The 19,885-nt window shown below is 36.9% G+C and overlaps 1 pseudogene; it reads left to right on the plus strand.

The window, feature by feature from the left end:
- Positions 1-6,918: 6,918 nt before the first annotated feature.
- Positions 6,919-19,367, plus strand: LOC104815115 (annotated as a pseudogene).
- The last annotated feature ends 518 nt before the right edge of the window (positions 19,368-19,885 follow it).

Below are 19,885 nucleotides of genomic sequence, written 5' to 3' on the forward strand. Positions count from 1 at the left end.
GAATAGACCATCCATTCGATTATGTAATCCCAATCTCGAAGCTCCCACTCAATCAAGCATATCCAATATCTTGATTAAGTTACATGCATTCATTCACTATGGACCATCTATACGAATGAATCATGTTTATTTGAGTCACAGTTGATCACATTAAGCAACGATTGCGTAATCGGACCTAGAAAACGAAAAATTTCGGAATCTGGACCTCGGACTGTCCGTTCTAGATATAGAACGGACGTTCCAAGCTTCGCAGAACGAGCGGACCGACTTTAGAAGTCAGAACGGACGTTCCACATTGAAACAACACAGAACGGACGGTCTGCAGTTGGCGGAACGGACGGTCCATGACAGCAGAACGGACGGTCCACTCTCTGCCATGGAACGGACGGTCTCAACCATCCGGAACGGACGGTCCGCAGCAGACGGAACGGACGGTCCAGTGCGGACCATCTGTTCTGATCTGTGTAGTCCGCCACCCCAGACCGTCCGGTCTAGCTTACCCAGAACGGACGGTCTAGGGTTTGTCCACGTGATCAGATCACGTTTTCCGGTATTCTCAGCCCCGATCAAACCCGAAACCGATCCGAATTCACATGTGGACCCAAAATTCGAACTCCTGCACTCTATGCAACATGAAACATGCAATCTACCATAGATTCAATCATCAAACATGCATAGAATTCAAAGCAAACATGGATTTAAATAATTCAAATCCTAAAACGTGCGTGATCGGGTTCTACGAAATAAAAAACAGAGCAACCAGGCTCTGATACACTTTTGGGTTTCCTGGGATCTCATGAGCGAATCTAATTCCTAAGAGATCGATTCTAGGGTTTGCGCAGCGGACGTAAAACAAAAATTTTAATGAAACCCTAGAACCATGCTATCCGGGGCCTGTATCAATTGATCTGTTCGTTCGATCACTCTAGGCAGGAAGAATACATCGTCCTCTACACGTATCCACACGTCGAGATGGATTCCAACACCTTGGAACTTGTCTGCTAGGACTAGAGATCTCGATCTCTCTTGTGTGCAAGGTTTTTGGAGGCTTAGGGTTTTATTTTTCTTCTTTTTTTTCTTCTTCTTTTTCCTTCTACTTAAAACCCTAGAAGACATTCTCCTTATATAGACTTTCCAAAATCCTAATTTGACAAGGAATAGATTACTAGGAATCCTAATCTAATTAGGTTTCCTAAACCTGTTAGAATTCTAATCTCATTAGGTTTCCTAGATGTAATAGAATTCTAATCTCATTAGGATTCCTATACATAATAGGATTCCTAATCCCATTAGGATTCCTATTCCAATTAGGAATCTCAATCCAATTAGGATTCCTAATCGGGATAATTTAGCACACGTACTTGTCCATCCCTATTGTGTGTGACCCTGTAGGCTCATTCGACATAGCAGTATAGTCCGAAATCTCTATTCCGGATATACAAGTCATAGGCGGTCTCTAGCAAGACACTATGACTACCTATCTCGAATAGAGTTTGTTTGTGATCATACGAAAGCCAGTGATGATTCCGACTGATGATCCTTTTGTATCGCGATATCATATGTCGAACATAAGGCATGGACAAGCCACCTTATCTGATTCGACTGCTTTCTCGTTCACTGAGTTCGACTGTCTGAAATAGACGACGTTCGTCTATAGTGCGGCCACACATTTCTACAGTCTTGCTCACACGAGGGGCCCAGCGATATCTCTCTCTTTTACGAGAGGTACAAATCCCGTCTTGACTATCTACAATCCAGTACATGATTCGTTTCGTACCTGATACACGCCTTTATAGTCCTCCTGTTACGCAGGACGTTTGACGTAATCAAAGCACGCAACTCCTCATGTTGGATTCTGTAGATATCTCAGGTCTTAGGATCCAATCATGGAATAGTCGTATGAGATTCAAGTCATGACGCTAGTCCATGTGACAATCTCATGCGGGTCAGTCCAGTATTCCGTTCTGCAACGAATACCTATGATTGTGATCGTATCCAATACCTATGATCATCTATGTGATCATCAATCACACATCATACTAGTCTTATTATGTCATTATTCCCATAATGACACAAGACTAGGGAGTTTAGTATCATTCATAATGATACATGGATTTCATAACAGATCTAGCATGCAGGAACATGTAATGAACAAGATACTCTCATAAAAAAACATATAGAAAGTATCAATACATCGAATGTATCTGAACAAAGCTCATAATCAGTACATCATAGAGCACTAAACCAACACATGGATCCTTAACTCCTGCGAAGCAGAAGTGCTATCCATTTCCTCTCCAAATATGAATTCGTTAATCCTTTGTCCAGACTATGTATCCTCAAAGAATGTCGTTGTTCCCGTCTCAAAGATCGTTCCTTTAGTGGGATCATAAAATTTATATCTCTTTGATCTTTCCGAGTAACCAACAAAGTAACAACTCACAGTCTTGTGGTCCAGTTTCCTTTCATCATGTCGATAAATACGAGCCTCTGCTGGACACCCCCAGACGTGAAAATGCCGTAAGCTGGGACTTTTACCCGTCCACAACTCAAAAGGCGTCTTAACTGTTGCTTTGGTTGGTACTCTATTCAGGATGTAAACCGCTGTTTTCAATGCCTCACCCCAGAGGGATTTGGGAAGAGTAGAGAACGAAATCATACTCCTCACCATTTCCTGAAGTGTTATGTTCCGCCTTTCCGAAATACCATTCATGCTAGGCGTACCCGACATGGTATATTGCGGAATCCTCTAGGTACTTGGCAAATGGTCCTGGACGTTGTTCACCTGATCTATCATTTCTGCCGTAGTATTCACCACCACGATCAGATCTAACGGCCTTAATGCGTTTGTTAAACTGAAGTTCGACCTCAGCTTTAAACGCCTTAAAAACGTCCAAGACTTCTGACTTCTCATGAATCAAATAAAGGTAACCATATCGAGAAAAATCATCTATGAATGATACAAAGTAATGTTGACCATTCCAAGAAGCCATAGGAAATGGTCCACATACATCCGTATGTATCAATTCTAAGACGTCCGAAGTCTGATAGGTTCCCTTACCGGTTTTGTTCGTTTGTTTACCCTTGATACAATTGACACAAAGATTAAAATTCGAAAAATCAAGAGTATCAAGAATTCCATCTGTCACTAGACGTTCCATCCTCTTTCGAGAGATGTGCCCCAATCGTCTATGCCATAGAACAGCGGAATCTCCATCAGTCAATTTACGCTTTGTACCATGAGAACTAGCACTGAAAGTTTCATGATATGAAGCAACATTATCAATCAAATATAAGTTATCTGAAACTGATAAATAACCGGTGCCAATAATAACCGAATGAATTGAAAGAGTAAACTTCGAGTTTCCAAAAGAACAAGAATAACCAAATTTGTCCAATACAGAAACCGAAATCAGATTTCTCTAAAAGAAGGAACCACAAATACATCTTTCAAATCCAAAAATTGGCCAGTTTTCATCAGCAATCTAAATTGCCCGATGGCTTCCACTTCCACCTTATTACCGTCACCCACAAAGATGTATCTTTCACCATCATTCGGTATTCGGTAATGCAGGCAACCCTGAAAACACACACTAATGTGAGCTGTTGCACCTGAATCAACCCACCAAGTGTGCTTAGGGATGGAAACTAAATTGACCTCCGAACAAACCAAAGAGAGAGCATCAGACACATGTCCCAAGAAGACTGGAGGGATGGTTGCTTTGATGATCATAAGAGAAATGCGGTTTGAGTCTTCCCAACTATTGATTTTGATGCGATCAACATCAGAAATCGGATCTGTAGTAGTTGGTTTAGGCTCCCTTATCGCAATGCCTTTACCATTCAAAGCCAACACAATCAGTAAGTGTTGTTTCCATCCAGCAAAGTTCGACCCATCTAGGACGGGTATCGAACCAATGTTGGTTGAGATACCTGAAGTCGTTTGCAGAACTGAAAGGCAAAAGCTCATGTCAGACAACCATTCAATAAAATCTGAATTGAATGAATACTTAAATTGGCATATCCGAACAAGACACTAGCACAACATTAATATTCAATCTTTGGACTGAAGTATTGACTTGCAATAAGTGGCTCAAAGTGATGAATAAACAATGTTAATCTAACACCTCATGCGATAAACAAACCTTTGGGTCCGTTCATTACACTTATGTCATGACGAATGATTAATACTTGTTTATTATCACACACACAAATTGGATTATGCCATATCACGAATAACCTTTGGATATATCAAAATACGCATGAATCAAATAAGTGAATCCTCTCAATGTACTCGATATGACTATTTCTCACAAAAGAGCTCACTTTGGCGAGTTATTGTGAAATCTAATCAAACTCATACATTAATCAAGGATAATCTTTTCTCAATCAAATATTCTGTGAATTTTTGTCAACATAATAATATGATTTTTCCAAAAATAACACGATCCAAATGTTTTATTAATCATATTAGACAAACAGAAAATTCACAAAATAATAATTTGATGAGCTTATAATAAACTATTGCTCAATATATGCCACTTGAGCAATTAGCACAGCTGGCAGAGAACCTTCTTTATGAGACAGAGGTCTCGGGTTCGAATTCTGCTGAGTTTTATTTTTAGTCCAGAATTTCCAGACTCAAAACCTGCCATGTATTAGACATGTCTTGTTAGGTCCGAAATCTGCCATATTACATGCAAGACTTTCCATACATGTTCAAAACCTGTCATACCTTATGAGGTTTGAACGTACCCAAATCTAAAAGAAAATTCCAAATTACCAAATAATTTAATGGTAATCAAAATTTTCTTTCAAAATTTATGTTTATATATAATATACAAATTTTTCAGAAATCTAGATTCAAACTTTAAAATCCAGATTTTGAAAATTATAAAATATATATGTATATATAAACTAAAAATAAATCCCGAAAATACAACACAATAGTGGGGCTCTGATACCAATTGATGGAATCGAATGATCCCGAAACTTTAATAAACCCCGGATCTGAAACTATGTGATTGCATATCGGGATTGAAATAAACTAGATCAAAGATTCAGAAACCGAACCTGGAGTCATGATCGGAAGCGTAAACGGTTACGAGTTTCTGATTCTTTGTGTACGTTAACCTCTTAATTCTTTGATGGGATAAGAATCAAGAACATGTAGAGAATTCTTAAGATTGGTTTGTTCAAAACCACATTGTGTAGAGAATGAAGATTTGTGCACTATTTATAGCCAAAAGAGAATGAAGAATGCATGAACATGCATTGACCAAGAACCGAAGGGTCATTCTTCTTCTCTATTAATCAATCAATTAAATAATTATTTAACTGATCAAGACTAATGCACATTCAAAGAATCTTCTATCTACATGAACCAAAACAAACCAAACTCTACATTAATCGGTACACGTGAACGAGAGACCATAACCAAAATCCTTATTCGGTATTATCCAATTTAGCCCATCATAAAATTGGATAATAACCGACCGGTATCTACGCATATATTAAACTCTATATTCGATTCAATACCGAAGTCCAATAGGTTAAAACTAAAAACCCGATCACATTTAATTGGACTTAACCGACATGACAAACCTTATTCCATAATAATCATATCCGGTCCATAATAAAAGTATAAAAAACCTTACACTTTTTTCTTGGAGTTCCGTGATCGCTGGATAAGTTTCCTGGTTAGGATTATTATATTCGTGTATATATATGTATGTGTGTATATATATATATACGGTTTCTAAAGTTGATCTCTGGTACGAGCTCTTCATAATCTCGCATAGGTGGCCCGATATGCGTAATCGCGTTTTTGGGGATCAGGGTCGATTCTTCCATCATTTTCGCCCAAAATGAAGGCTTGGTTCGAGAGAGAATGCGTGTGTTACCTTGGGTATAAGGCTGGAAGAACTGCAGAAATCGACCTCAAAACGTGAGAAAATCGAGAGAGAAAGCGTCGGACGATGCTTCGAAATTGGGAGGGGGGAGTGCAAACGAGGTCGAAGTCACAAGCTGATTGAGGTCGATCCATGCGAATTTTCATGCATCGACTTAACCATGCTGGTAGTCGAAGTCGATTCTTGGGTGAATTTCGGTCGATTTTGCAACTTGGCTTACATCCCGAGAAGTGTTAATTTAAAACTCTTATTTGTCCTTATCCGATCAGATATTAGAGGAACTGCCGAAAGGAGATGATCCACCTTCTGTCGTCCCGTATATATATATATATATATATTGTGTGGACCCTTTGGACAATCATGTTATCCTTTTATAAGAACAATACGGATCAGAACAATCCGGATCAGCACTCGCTTCCGACTCATGCCCGGGCTGGTTGCATGGGATTGAGTTAACATCCACAGAGAAAATCGAAATTTAACCAAAAAAAAAGGTAATTGCCGCTGTGAAAAGTGGTACAAAATAACCTCACGTAAAAGAACAACGAATTGGTTATTTAGTGTCTTGTCAATTTAGTGTAAAATATTTTTTAGATTTAAAAGAATAATTGAGTTAAAAATAAATGAGAAATGTTAGTTGTCTTGGTAAGAATATAGAAAAAATGTGAGAGATATCTTTGTTTTTTTTTAATCACGTTTCTTTTCTCCTTTTACTATGTGGATAGTAATAATCGTCATTTTATTTGTGGGTTTTTTTACATAATTTTAATAAGTGGTAAGGTCTAGGTCTTTTTTTTTTTTAACTCTTAATAAAGACATAATTGATAATTGTACTAAAGAATAGAAGCGAAAACTGAATAAAATTTAAATAAATATAAATTTTATATAACGGAAAAATTCGAACTTAAAAGCAAACAAATCAAATTATATCCAAATTCAAATTCCTAATTGATTGATTTCCTACTAAATGAAAGGAGCTAAAACTCGAAGGAAAGAGATTCCAAGGAACAACGTGGGGACAAAGAAAATGGGAAAAAGGGTCAAGAAGGTTTCTCATGGCGGACGACCCTACAGTACTCCAAATACTTGTTCACTAAGGCGTGTGACAAAGAAGCTTTGTCCTCCAAACACTTGTTCACCAAGGTGTGTGATCAAACGGTTCATATATATATAAACTGTGTGCTCAATTGCCGGAGTTGCAATTCTCTCTCTCTCAGTCACTCTATCGAACGCTTTGTCGGCATCGATGCCAATCGGGTAAGTGTTTATTCAAATAAATTTCCCTTCTTGATGCAAGATTCAGATCGATTCCGACCGTTTTAGCCATGCTTCGTATGCTTTTTTTTTTATATAGATCTTATTGGTTTGCTTTATCCGTAGTTCTCTGTCTGAAGTGTTGTTGTTGATCCTTTAAGGGGATTGATGTCGGGGTTTGGCTGTTTTAACTTGATCAGTGGCCGGATTTTTCGCTTTTTCCTATCATTTTTTGTTTTTGGTGATCTGGGTATTGTGAAGTTCGCTGGATTTTAACAGCGGGTATCTGGTTTCGGCTTTGGATCCATAAATTCTTTGGAAAGATTATCTCGATCTCGATCTCGATCTCGCGAAAACCGGATATTCAGCGATCCAGATATCCGTGTTTGAACTCGGATATCTCGGAACCGTGAATTTTTATTATTTAAATATAAATATTAATTTTGAATACATAAAATTTTCCACAAAATAACAAAATCCAGACATTAAAATACATATAAAGTTGTTCAGATTATTATAGAATAAAAATAGAAATTCAATAAAACAATAAAAATGCATACAAAATTGTACAAAATATATAATAAAACTAGTGAGATATTTTATAAATATTTATAACTATAGCGTTATTTTTGTCATTTTCATTGTACCCGGATATCTCCATCTCTCTAATTTTGAAACCCGAACTCGAATCTGTAGATCGGATTTCTTGTATCATTTATCTCGTACTCGTCTTCGTTTATAATCAGATTTTGGATATTCGTGAATCAGATATATGTGAGTTCCGGGTAAAAACGTCAGTCCTATAGGTGTTATTGTCTTGGCTTGTTAGATCATTCCGGGTTTACATTATTTGAATATTAGTTTCGAATATAAGATTTTTTGAACATTAGTTTCTGAGGGTGCTCTCGAGAATCGGTGGGAACTCCTCTGAATGCAATCAACTTTTCGATAGAGATAGAGATTTCAGTTTTGGATTTGAATATCTCTTTGCGCTCCTATTGGATTGTCAATTAGAAGCCTCGACAGTGGTTGTCTCGATTACATGAGTATGATTGTTACACGTGTGGAATTAACTCCGATAAGTTGAATGCTATTTATGGTGGAAATTCAGAGACTATCTCCCCCGCTTTGACACTGTGAACTTAAAACCAGTGAGTTGGTTTATCGCTTAACCGCAATACTTATGGTTCATCTTTGGTCTACGCTTGTAATTATTACAAATTTTTCAAGTTTGAAAATCGGTTTTTCTTCTTAATTCCGATTCAAATCCTTGGATTTTCTTCCTTCCACAACTTTCGTTTCCAATTTACTTTCGATGATGATTATAAATTGATTGTTTTAGTGTCCCTCTTTCTATCGTGATATCTTTGAGTTCTCACTCTTCTAGCGATTCTAGGTGTTCTCTATTATTCAATTACTAGATCAGCGCATAGAACCTATAATATCATCACATTGTCAAAGCTAGGTTCATTTCCACTTTTTATACATAATTGAAATTTCAACAATTATTTAGCATTTATTAAAAACTATTAAATATTTTTGAAAAATTATTTATTTTTTATTTTATAATCTAATTTAAACTAAATAATAAATAGGAGGATGAGGATGATATTGTTAATTGAGTTAAGAAATTATAAGAAAAACAATATATATCAGACGGTCTATAACTAGAGATATTACAAAAATACTTTTAAATGGTAAATGACACTTCAAGACATACCTTCGGAAAGTTAGGATTTTTAAAAAAAAACTGAAAAACATTGAAAAGATATTGTTACCCTTAAAAAAATACATGTTAAAATCTGAACCAAGATGACAAAAAAAAAAGGAAAGGAGTTGCGAAATCAAAATTTGTTAAGTAAAAAAAAAAACTTTCAGTTTCTTCTTTCTTTCTTCTTCGCGACTTCTCTCTAACGGATATTTTGTAGGCGATTTCTTTGGCGATTTCTTGTGCGATTTCTTCTCTTCACTTCGAAGTGGCTTCGTTTTCATCGTTTTCGACTCATACTTGCGAAGATCTCCAGGTAAGGTTTCCATTTGAAGTCACCGAAAAAGTGAGTTTTTTTTTATTTCATGTGTGCATTTGGGTAAATATTAAAGGGAGACAAAACAAGTCAAATGAGTCATAGTATGTGTTGTCTAACTGACATAAAAACATAATCAAAGCTGTGAAAGAAGTATACAAACAAGCTAACACAACTTTTGTGCGAGACACATATCGTAGAATTAAAAGTCCACGTTAACAGAGGCTAAAAAAAGGATTCAAATGGTGAGACCATTATTAAATTGTTCTTTAAATATGCACCAACCTACACAATCAATGAGTTTGTAGACATGTACAATGATCTAAATAATATGTATGATTCTTGTGACTAGTGTGATTGACTGGTGTGACCAGTTTGACTGTGTTAGTTATGAACTAATGTGAATATAACTCATAATGTGTAAATATCCCAAAGTGGTCGAGTACATGCTAAAGAAAGAATTTGCACTTGAGAAATGGGCAAGGTGTAAATTTAGGAGTGAAAGGTATAACTTGTTAACAACCAATGGGGTCGAATTGATCAACTCCGTATTGAAGATGACAAAAAGAAATTCATTGTTAGGTGTACTTGATAACTGTTTGGAAAGACGGTGGAATGATTCAACATGCATAGAAGCAGGTAGTGTTGATGAACATAATTACATCAGGATCATCCGATATTACTTCGCTGAATTTTGTCATAGACCGTAACCAGAAAGTATTCTTCTCTCTATCTATCACACCCCAAGTTAAAGGATATTGGTGATTATCACCATCTTGGACGGTTGCCACGCCTAATGCTATCTTATATTGGCTCGTCAGAAATGTTGCATTAACAACAACCACTTTACGCATGTACTTCCATCGTTTTATAGTTGCACCTAAGGCGATGAAGAGGTATTTAAAATTTTTTTTATCATCTTCCAACTGAAAACTCGCTATAGTTCCAGAATATCTTTCCTTCAACACGTGCATCCAATCAAGAAGCTTACCATATATTCAACATGACTACCACGAATCTCACCATCTCCATCACCATCACTATCGCCATCACCATCACCTTCACAATCACCTAAGTTGACTTTGTTGGTTCCACATGTTATATCAATTGCAGGTTTCTCTTTTAAAACAATTGTATCTTCTCCTAGAACAATAGTATCTTCATTATCCGAATCATCTATAAGTTGTATCGTATTACTCGCAGCTTTACTCTTGAAATCAAGACTCCGAATCATATTGTTATCAGTGTTATCAATAGCGTATGATAGTCCATGGCGTCAAACAAAATATAGGCCATGAATTTATGGCGGATGCCATGACGGATATTATGACGGTTCAAAAAATATATTATATTTATAAGGATAAAATAATAAAGCATCATCATAACATAACATTAAGACTAGTATAATAAAGTACCCATCCATATAAGTATAAAAAGCTAAATGTTTAGCATAACAAAAGATAAATAAGATAGTTTTTAAAAGGAAAAATCCCAAAAAAAGACACTGAATTTTTCAATTAGAATCTTGGATTAGTTTTAAAATCAAACAAAATTAGATTGCAAATATTTATATGTTTCTTACTGGGAGAGATGGTCTTCCTTTCTCTTATCGTAAAGTCAATTCCAAAATAACCATTAGCTGATCTATAAGTCGAAGGCTCACCCAAAATTTTATTTTGCACATCTTGAGATGACACCAATTTTCTAATACACTAGTACAATCCATCAACCACTTCCATATTTCTCTCAAGTCCAGGGTTGCTATAAAAGTATTCGAGATTCAAATAATGACCAACATCATGTAAATGACAGTGAAATTGACAATCTCATCTCTTATCGATGATTGCAATTACATCTTTGTATTTGCTTTCATCATTGTTGAAAGACTTCTCAATAACTTCTTTTGCCTTGTCCATTGCTTCATAAATATATGGCATTGTTGTTTTTTTTTTACTATCCACAAGTCGAAGCATTTGAACAAGATGAGTCATTACCTTGAGAGTGTATTTCACATTACTCGAAAATGAAGGCATAATAACAAATTTTTCAGCTTCTTTTCCCTTTACTTCTTTCGCCAACTTGTTTGTTCTCCACTCATTGGAGGCAAACATTATTCTAAGATGATCTTTCTCCTGTAAAAGCCTTTCCAATATAAGATAGGAAGTGACAAAACGAGTGACAACATGTTTTACCAATTTTCTGTTGTTTGTGAATTGTCTCAGTAAATTCAATGTACTGGAGTTGTTGTAAATGAAACAACAAATATGGCTTTTTTTTTTATTGTGAACTTGATCGAAGAACTTTTTCCAATATCTTCAAGGATTAAGTCCACGCAATGAGCATCACAAGGAGACCAAAAGAGGTGTGGTCTTTTTTCCTCTAACATCTTATTTTCCTTGCTAAGACGTAATTGTTTCCATTACCGGTTATCATTTGAACCACTTTATCTTCTCCAATCTCTTCAACAAGAGAATCCAACATCTCAAATAACTTTTTACCGATCTTCACAAAACTGGATCTATCTATCGATTTCATAAACATTGTGTCGACGATATAATTGACCAAGAAGTTAATCAAACATCTTTGTTTCATATCCTTCATGCATCCGACATAATAGAACAACCATGTTTCTCCCATTGATTCTTATGTTTTACCATCAATGATTTAGTATATTCAACCTCCTTGGTGAGTAATGACACTCTTATTTGGCGGTAAGATAGAGGTGGAAGGTTAGGGCCTAAGCGTCCAACATGTAACATATCTTGAAAACTTTACATCTTAATGCTATTGAATGGAATCCCAACTTGATACCACCATCTTGCAATATATTGGTGAACTCCAACAACAGATTCTTTGTTGCACACGTCTATTTTGTTGTCTCATATTTTCTTTCTTGTTAATTGAAATGGTAGTTTCGGGTCTTCTAACAAACAAATCCATAGGACCTTTCAGATCAATCTTTTTGTTTCGTTTTACTTATGGAATTTCTTCTTCATCGGATAATCCAAAACCCAAATCATCAAGATCAAGCTTCATAGGCTCATTGGAACAAACCGTAGAATCAGTAACTCTCTTTTTCTTGTGAAGTTTCCACATCTCTTCACGCACTTCTTTCGAACATAATTCACACATAGTAGTATTGTCTTTCTTTCCCATCAGATGCTTCTTCACTCTTATAATACCCCCTTTCATAATTTTTTTACAAAACTTGCATACGAGATTGTATCATTTTCTTCTATAGCTCCAGCATATTTCCATCCAGGTTCTTTTCTAGTTTTTTTAGGAGCAACATTTGTAGATGCAGATTGTGGTCATTGTCTGCGGCATTCGGTTAACATTATCACTGAAAAATATCGAAATTATGAAAACACATATATGAGTAAACAAATTATGAAAGTAAATATATGCAATACAAAATTCTATATAATCGAAATTTGTATAATACCAAATTATGAATATAAATATATGTCTAAAAAAACATGAAGATGAATACGGTAGAAGATAAATATGAACGATCCTATAACCTACATACATATACATATAACAGATGCTAGGTGGTAGAAAGATGTTCATAAAAAAATAATAATAAATAAATAATAAAAGAGTGGTCGAAACTTGTCATTTAATACACATTAGAATATTGTAGAAGAACATGGTAGAAGACTTATTTTATTATCTTTCTGAAGAAAGAGAAGAGAGTTTCTTTCTCTCTCATCATCAACAAAAAAAATAAAATAAAAAAATACATAGATACCAACAGATGAAGATCGATTATCTCGTGACTCTATAACCCTTCTTCTTCGTGTCCTCTCTTTGTGTTATTCGGCTTCAGCAACCTTTCTTCTAAATATTTCTTTCTCTTTCTTTCTATTTCATAAACTCTCTCTTATCTAAACTTTGTTTCTCTTTTCTTTTTCAATTTTTCTATTTCCAAAATCTTTAACTACTCAATCGAGCGCTTCGATATCTTTTTCCTTTTTTTTTTGTCTTTATTTTCTCTTTTAATTGTTAATTCCGCCATGGCAGGGCCATAACCGCCATAACCCACAACGAAAAAACGGATATGGCATAGATAATGGCGAAAAAGCCATACATGCCACGCTATATACAAACCATGGCATCTACCTTGAAATCCGCCAAGCAATTCCGCCATGGCGGGGCCATGGCCGCCATTTGACAAAACTGATTGTTATTATAACCTGCATAAAATATAACCCCGTATGGTCCAACACCAACATCACTAACGGAATCATAAATGTATTCCAAATCACTTTCTTTTCTACATTCCCTTATCAAATTTATTTTCTCAATCTCCACGTGAAACACACTTGTTTTTCCGTTTATTTTGCCCATCGGATATACAAACACTTACTTGTCATTCGATATGTAAATCGACTCACTATTTCCTTTTATAGTCGCTAAGTAACTTAGCTTGATATTTGTTTTTTCTTTGTCTACGTCCAACTAAGAATATAACTCTTCAACAAGATGTCTATATGTCAAATCAATAAGAGGAAAAAAGAATATCACTCCTTTGACATCTTTAATTTTCATTCCCATTCATATTCTCTACTCGCATTCACTATCCTTTTGCCACCAGATTTGTAATAAATAATCGTCATTGTTTCATCATCTGTATCCATTATATCTATATAAAATAAATATAAAATGTGAGTACTATAATCAGTTTGAAGAGTGTGACGAGATTGAAAAGTGTGACCATTTTGATGAATATGACGAGAATGATCAGTTTGACGAGTTTGTCCAATTTGACGGGTTTGATTTGACCGGTATGACTAATTTAGCAAAGAGAGGTCAGGGAGAGAGAGAAAAAATAAAGGAAAATTTTGATTTTAATTTATTATATTTATAAGGGTATACATGATATTTTTTTTTTCGTGAGTGAAGGTGTGTCTTGAATTACGACGACTGGATCACCTTATTTCAAACTACTGATGTTTGAATCGGGTTTTTATCAAAAATACCCCTACTATGCTACAAAGACTTCAAGGTATACCCCTGCAAAAATAAAAAAAAAGTTAGTTCAAAACATACCCTTATAATTATGTTATTCCCATAATATCCATTGACGTGAGTTCCAATGACAGAAACAGAAGAGAGAGAACAATTTTCGGTTCCCTAGAAAAAAATTTAAATATTTTAAAATTTTTAAAAATCCCTCCGCCACAAAAAATTAAATTTTTCGCGTGAATTTTAAAATTTTTCGGTGTGACCAGTGTGACTAATGTGACTAGTGTGACCAAAACTAAATTTTGAACGGTGTGACCAGTGTGACCAAAACTAAATTTTGAACGGTGTGACCAGTGTGACTAGTGTAACTAGTGTGACCAATATGACTAATATGACTAGTGTGACCAAAACTAAATTTTGAACGGTGTGACCAGTGGGACTAGTGTGACCAGTGTGACCAAAACTAAATTTTGAACGGTGTGACCAGTGGGACTAGTGTGACTAGTGTGACTAGTGTGACCAGTGTGACTAGTATGACCAGTGTGACTAGTGTGACCAAAACAAATTTTGAACGGTGTGACCAGTGTGACTAGTGTGACCAATGTGACTAGTGTGACCAGTGTGACCAAAATTAAATTTTAGATAGTGTAACCAATGTAACGTACCTTTGTCAATCTGTTCCATTATCGTTCCGAACATTTATTTGTCATTAAATATGCGCCTCTTGCATATTCTTCGACAGATTTTCTATGCATCTATCTCATTTTCATAAAAAACATACGATTCACTCTCAAAATCATAAAACGCAAACACAAAACACAAAGTTTATGCATCGAACTAATCTCTTGTATTAATGAGCTTACCTTCAGTTCTTGTCATTTGTTTTGTCTTAGACCGACTCAAGAAGAAGATATGAGGTCGTCGGTGAAGATATGCTTAACGAAATAATCACTTTTCGTTTGTTTTTCTATGTAAAAAAATGAAATGAGAAGAGAGAAAATGAGAGAGTTGAGAGAAAGATAAGAGTTGAATAGAAAGTTAAGAAAGAAATGAAGAGTTGTCAAAGAATGAAAACAAGAGAGGTGAATTCAAAATAAAGAGAGGAGTATCACGTTATCGTGTGAGAGAGTTAATTATATTTTTTGTTCTTTTTATTTTTTTTTCCAAAATGTTAGGGTTTTGAAATGAATCGGATGATTGAATGAATTGGGTTTCGCTTTTCGGTTATTAAATTCCCCATTCGATTACAAAATGGCGGAAAAGGGTCTTTACTCTTTTGTTGGCATACTTCGTCTTCGTCCTTATTCCACTCTCTGAAGTGAAGTATGCTTGCTTTCTTTCTCCAGGGAAATGGGTTCAGAAGGAACTATCGTGACGCAAGTCAGCGTCGGTGGGTTTGGCGAGTCCGTCACCGCGAGGGATCTGACGGAATTCCTCGAAGAGGAGATCGGCCTTGTCTGGCGGTGCAGATTGAAGACCTCTTGGACTCCCCCTGGATCCTACCCTAATTTCGATATAGCCGACACCTCGCGGATCGCCAAGATCGATGATTACAAGACAGTGGCGCCTCACGCATTTGTTCATTTCGCAATCCCTGAATCGGCGGCGTATGCAATGGATGCTGCCGGGCGATGCAAGCTAATCTTGAATGGTCGGCCGTTGAAGGTCAGCTTGGGGCCTGAAAATCCGTACAGCATTAACCAGAGAAGACGGACCACCACGCCGTTTAAATTGGCTGGTTGCCGTGTTGAGATCGGGACCTTGGTTACTCGGGATGAGTTTCTTGTTGGTTGGGAAGCTTCGGGCGTCAACTTCTTGGTCGATCCTTTCGACAACATGTGCAGATTTTGTTTCACCAAAGACACCGCCTTCTCGTTCAAAGACACGGGGATGCACGCGGTGATAAAGTGCGACTTCAAGATGGAGATTTCGGTGAGAGAAATAAACGTGGTGAGGCAGTACAAACATTTCGATGGCTATGTTGTTCTTTTGCAGCTGGCTTCGTGTCCTCGGGTGTGGTACAGAACTGCTGATGATGACATTTACGAAACTGTTCCTGTTGATCTCTTAGATGATGACGACCCTTGGATTCGCACCACGGATTTCACCCCAAACGGGGCGATTGGTCGGTGCCTATCATATCGAGTACTCATCTCTCCTTGTCATGAAGAGAAATTGAAGAATGCCTTGGATTTTCTAAGGATGCAGAGGGTGCAAGAAGAGCGTGTGAGGTTGCAGCCTAGGATTCGCAGAGAACCAGATTTTATGGTTTCTGAGCATTTCTTCTGCATTCAGGACAAGGAAGGGATCTCCTTCGACATTATGTTTTTGGTGAATGCTGTGATGCATAGAGGGACTGTTAACCAATTTCAGTTGACGAAGCATTTCTTTGATCTTCTGAGACAACAGGCCAAAGATGTCAATGTGGCTGCTCTCAAGCATCTTTGTACCTATAAACGACCAGTTTTTGATGCCTGCAGGAGGTTGAAACGTGTTCAGGAATGGGTTGTGAAGAATCCGACGCTCTAAGAAGTCCGATGACATCGTCGAGATCCGAAAGCTAGCGATTACCCCGACCAGAGCTTATTGTCTACCCCCTGAAGTCGAGCTCTCCAACAGGGTGCTCAGGAAATACACAGCTATATGTGATCGGTTTTTACGAGTCACATTTATGGACGAAGGCATGCAGACCATGAACTCCCATCTTCTTTTGTATTTTGCTGCTCCCATTGTGAAGGATCTGATATCATACTCTGTCTCTCAGAAGACCCGTGTTTTTAAAAGGGTGAAAACCATCTTAACTAAGGGGTTTTACCTGTGTGGCAGGAAGTATAGTTTCCTGGCCTTCTCGTCCAATCAACTAAGGGACCGTTCTGCATGGTTTTTTGCCGAAGACGGGAAAACGAGTGTACTAGACATAAAGAAATGGATGGGGAAGTTCACCAACAAGAACATCGCAAAATGTGCTGCTAGGATGGGGCAGTGCTTCTCCTCCACATATGCTACCGTAGATGTTATGCCTCACGAGGTTGATGACGAGCTTCCAGACATCACAAGAAATAGTTTTGTGTTTTCTGATGGGATTGGTATGATCACACCTGACCTCGCAGATGAAGTAATAGATAAATTGAGACTGGATGCAAACTGCCCTCCATGTGCTTTTCAGATCCGTTATGCAGGTTGCAAAGGAGTAGTTGCCCGTTGGCCATCAAAGGGTGATGGCATAAGGTTGTCACTCCGGCCCAGTATGAACAAATTTCACTCCAAACACACCACCTTGGAGATTTGTTCTTGGACTAAGTTTCAACCTGGTTTCCTAAACCGGCAGATAATTATTCTCCTCTCAACACTTGGCGTTTCTGATAACATATTCTGGGATATGCAAGAAGTCATGATCTCTAAGCTAAACCAGATGCTTGAAGATACGGATGTGGCATTTGAAGTTCTAACAGCGTCATGTGCTGGGCACGGAAACACGGCAGCAATCATGCTAAGTGCGGTTTTCAAACCAAAAACAGAGCCCCATTTGCGAGGAATGTTATCTTCAGTTAGAGCTGCACAGCTTTGGGGTCTTAGGGAAAAAACTCGGATCTTTGTTCCTTCTGGGAGGTGGCTAATGGGTTGCCTAGACGAAGCAGGGGTACTTGAACAAGGCCAATGCTTTATCCAAATTTCAACACCATCCATAGAAAACTGCTTCTCCAAACATGGGTCTCGATTCAGTGAGACAAAAAAAAATCTGCACATAGTCACAGGGTATGTAGCCATGGCTAAGAATCCTTGCCTTCACCCAGGAGATGTAAGGATTCTAGAAGCTGTTGATGTCCCAGAGTTGCATCACTTGTATGATTGCCTTGTTTTCCCTCAGAAAGGTGACAGGCCACACACAAACGAGGCTTCCGGAAGTGACCTTGATGGAGACCTCTACTTTGTGACGTGGGATCTGAAACTCATCCCTCCTAGCAAAAAAAGCTGGAGCCCAATGCTGTACGATGCAGCAGAAGCGAAGACTTTGACACGCGCTGTCAGCCACCAGGTTAATCTCTGATCTCCCACTTTTCTTTTCGCTTGGCTTTTCATACTTTTCAAGTTAAACATTGAATTTTGTGCATCTGCTTGCATATAGTTACAGTTAAGGAAAATTCGATCATGGATTGCTCGTTCCGATATAACTTTCTGATATTTCTCCCTGCATTAATTGCATCGTGGATGCTTGTTTTGACTTCTTGATGTTAGTTCTGGATAATAGTTAGGAATTTCTGGTGGTATATTGATTGTTTGTTTTATCATAACTCACTGGTGTTCCTCATTGTGGCGTGTATTTAGTCCAAGTATGGATGCTTGTTATGATAGTTCAGCTTATTTCTTAAAGATTCATGATCTGTGAGGTATTAGAAAGATATTGTTTTATGAAGCTTGTGTTGGAACTCCATTTACTGAGAAAATCTTGTATATGCTTTCCTAGGCTCTGAAAAGAAAAATAAAGGTTGTAATATATTTGTGTTACAATCTTGTATTTGCTTTTTTTGGGTGTTGTTATCATTTCTGTGTATTCTTTTGACAGTTTCGGCTATTTCAACTATTCGCTTTGATGTCTTTCCTTTGATATTGCCATTACGTCTGGGGTTAGTGAGGAATTGCTTTCTCTCGTCTTGTTACAGGATATTATAGATTTTTTTGTTAGAAACATGGTGAATGATCATCTGGGTACGATCTGTAATGCACACGTTGTCCATGCTGATAGAAGTGAATATGGAGCCCTGGACGAAGACTGTATCCTACTAGCAGAACTAGCAGCTACAGCAGTTGATTTCCCGAAGACTGGGAAAATCGTTACCATGCCTCACCACCTGAAACCAAAACTCTACCCAGATTTCATGGGAAAAGAAGATTACCAATCTTACAAATCGACAAAAATCTTGGGCCGGCTTTCTTAGTTTAAAAAAGCGCGCCTGGGGCGCGCCTAGGCGCTGGAGGCGCTGTTGCGCCAGAAAAATCGCATCTGTACCCAAAGGCGAGGCGATTTGCAGGAGGCGGCCAGAGGCGCGCCTCCGGCGTGCATCGGCCGGAGGCGGAGGCGTGCGCCTCCTGCTATTCAGGCGATAGAAAAAGAACAACAACAAAAATAGAAGAAAAACAAAGAACTGGTCACTCTCTCTCTTGTTACACGAATGGTTCGTGAACTTTCTCAAGGTTCAGAGATAGATAGAGAATAGAGAGAGACAGAGGAAACGTGAAGAACTAGAAGACAAGATAGAAAAATATAAAAAAAAAATGAGAGAGATGGACAGAGAAGAAGATTAGTGGGAGACAATTTGTTTGATTGTCTCTGACAAATGATAAGATGGATACCTAATATTTCTTATACATTAATAATATTATATGAGATATATTAAATATTTTCAATCTATTTATTTTTATCTATATTATTATTATTATATTATCAATTATTAATTATAGATTGATAAAATTAATTATAATTAAAATTTATAATAGTTAATAATTTTAAATGTATATTCTTACAAATTATATAAAACTAAATTTATAAAAAGTTTAAAAATAAAATTCAAACAATATTATTGTTATTTGTTAATAATATTTATCTACCATTCTATTTTTAAATTTTATTTATGTTATTATAAATTTAGATTATATTTATATATATAAATGTATATTATACTAACTAAACTATATAATCTATGTTTATATAGTATATATATATAT

This window comes from Tarenaya hassleriana, unplaced genomic scaffold (assembly GCF_000463585.1).
Source record: "Tarenaya hassleriana unplaced genomic scaffold, ASM46358v1 Cleome22, whole genome shotgun sequence".
Classification (NCBI taxonomy): domain Eukaryota; kingdom Viridiplantae; phylum Streptophyta; class Magnoliopsida; order Brassicales; family Cleomaceae; genus Tarenaya; species Tarenaya hassleriana.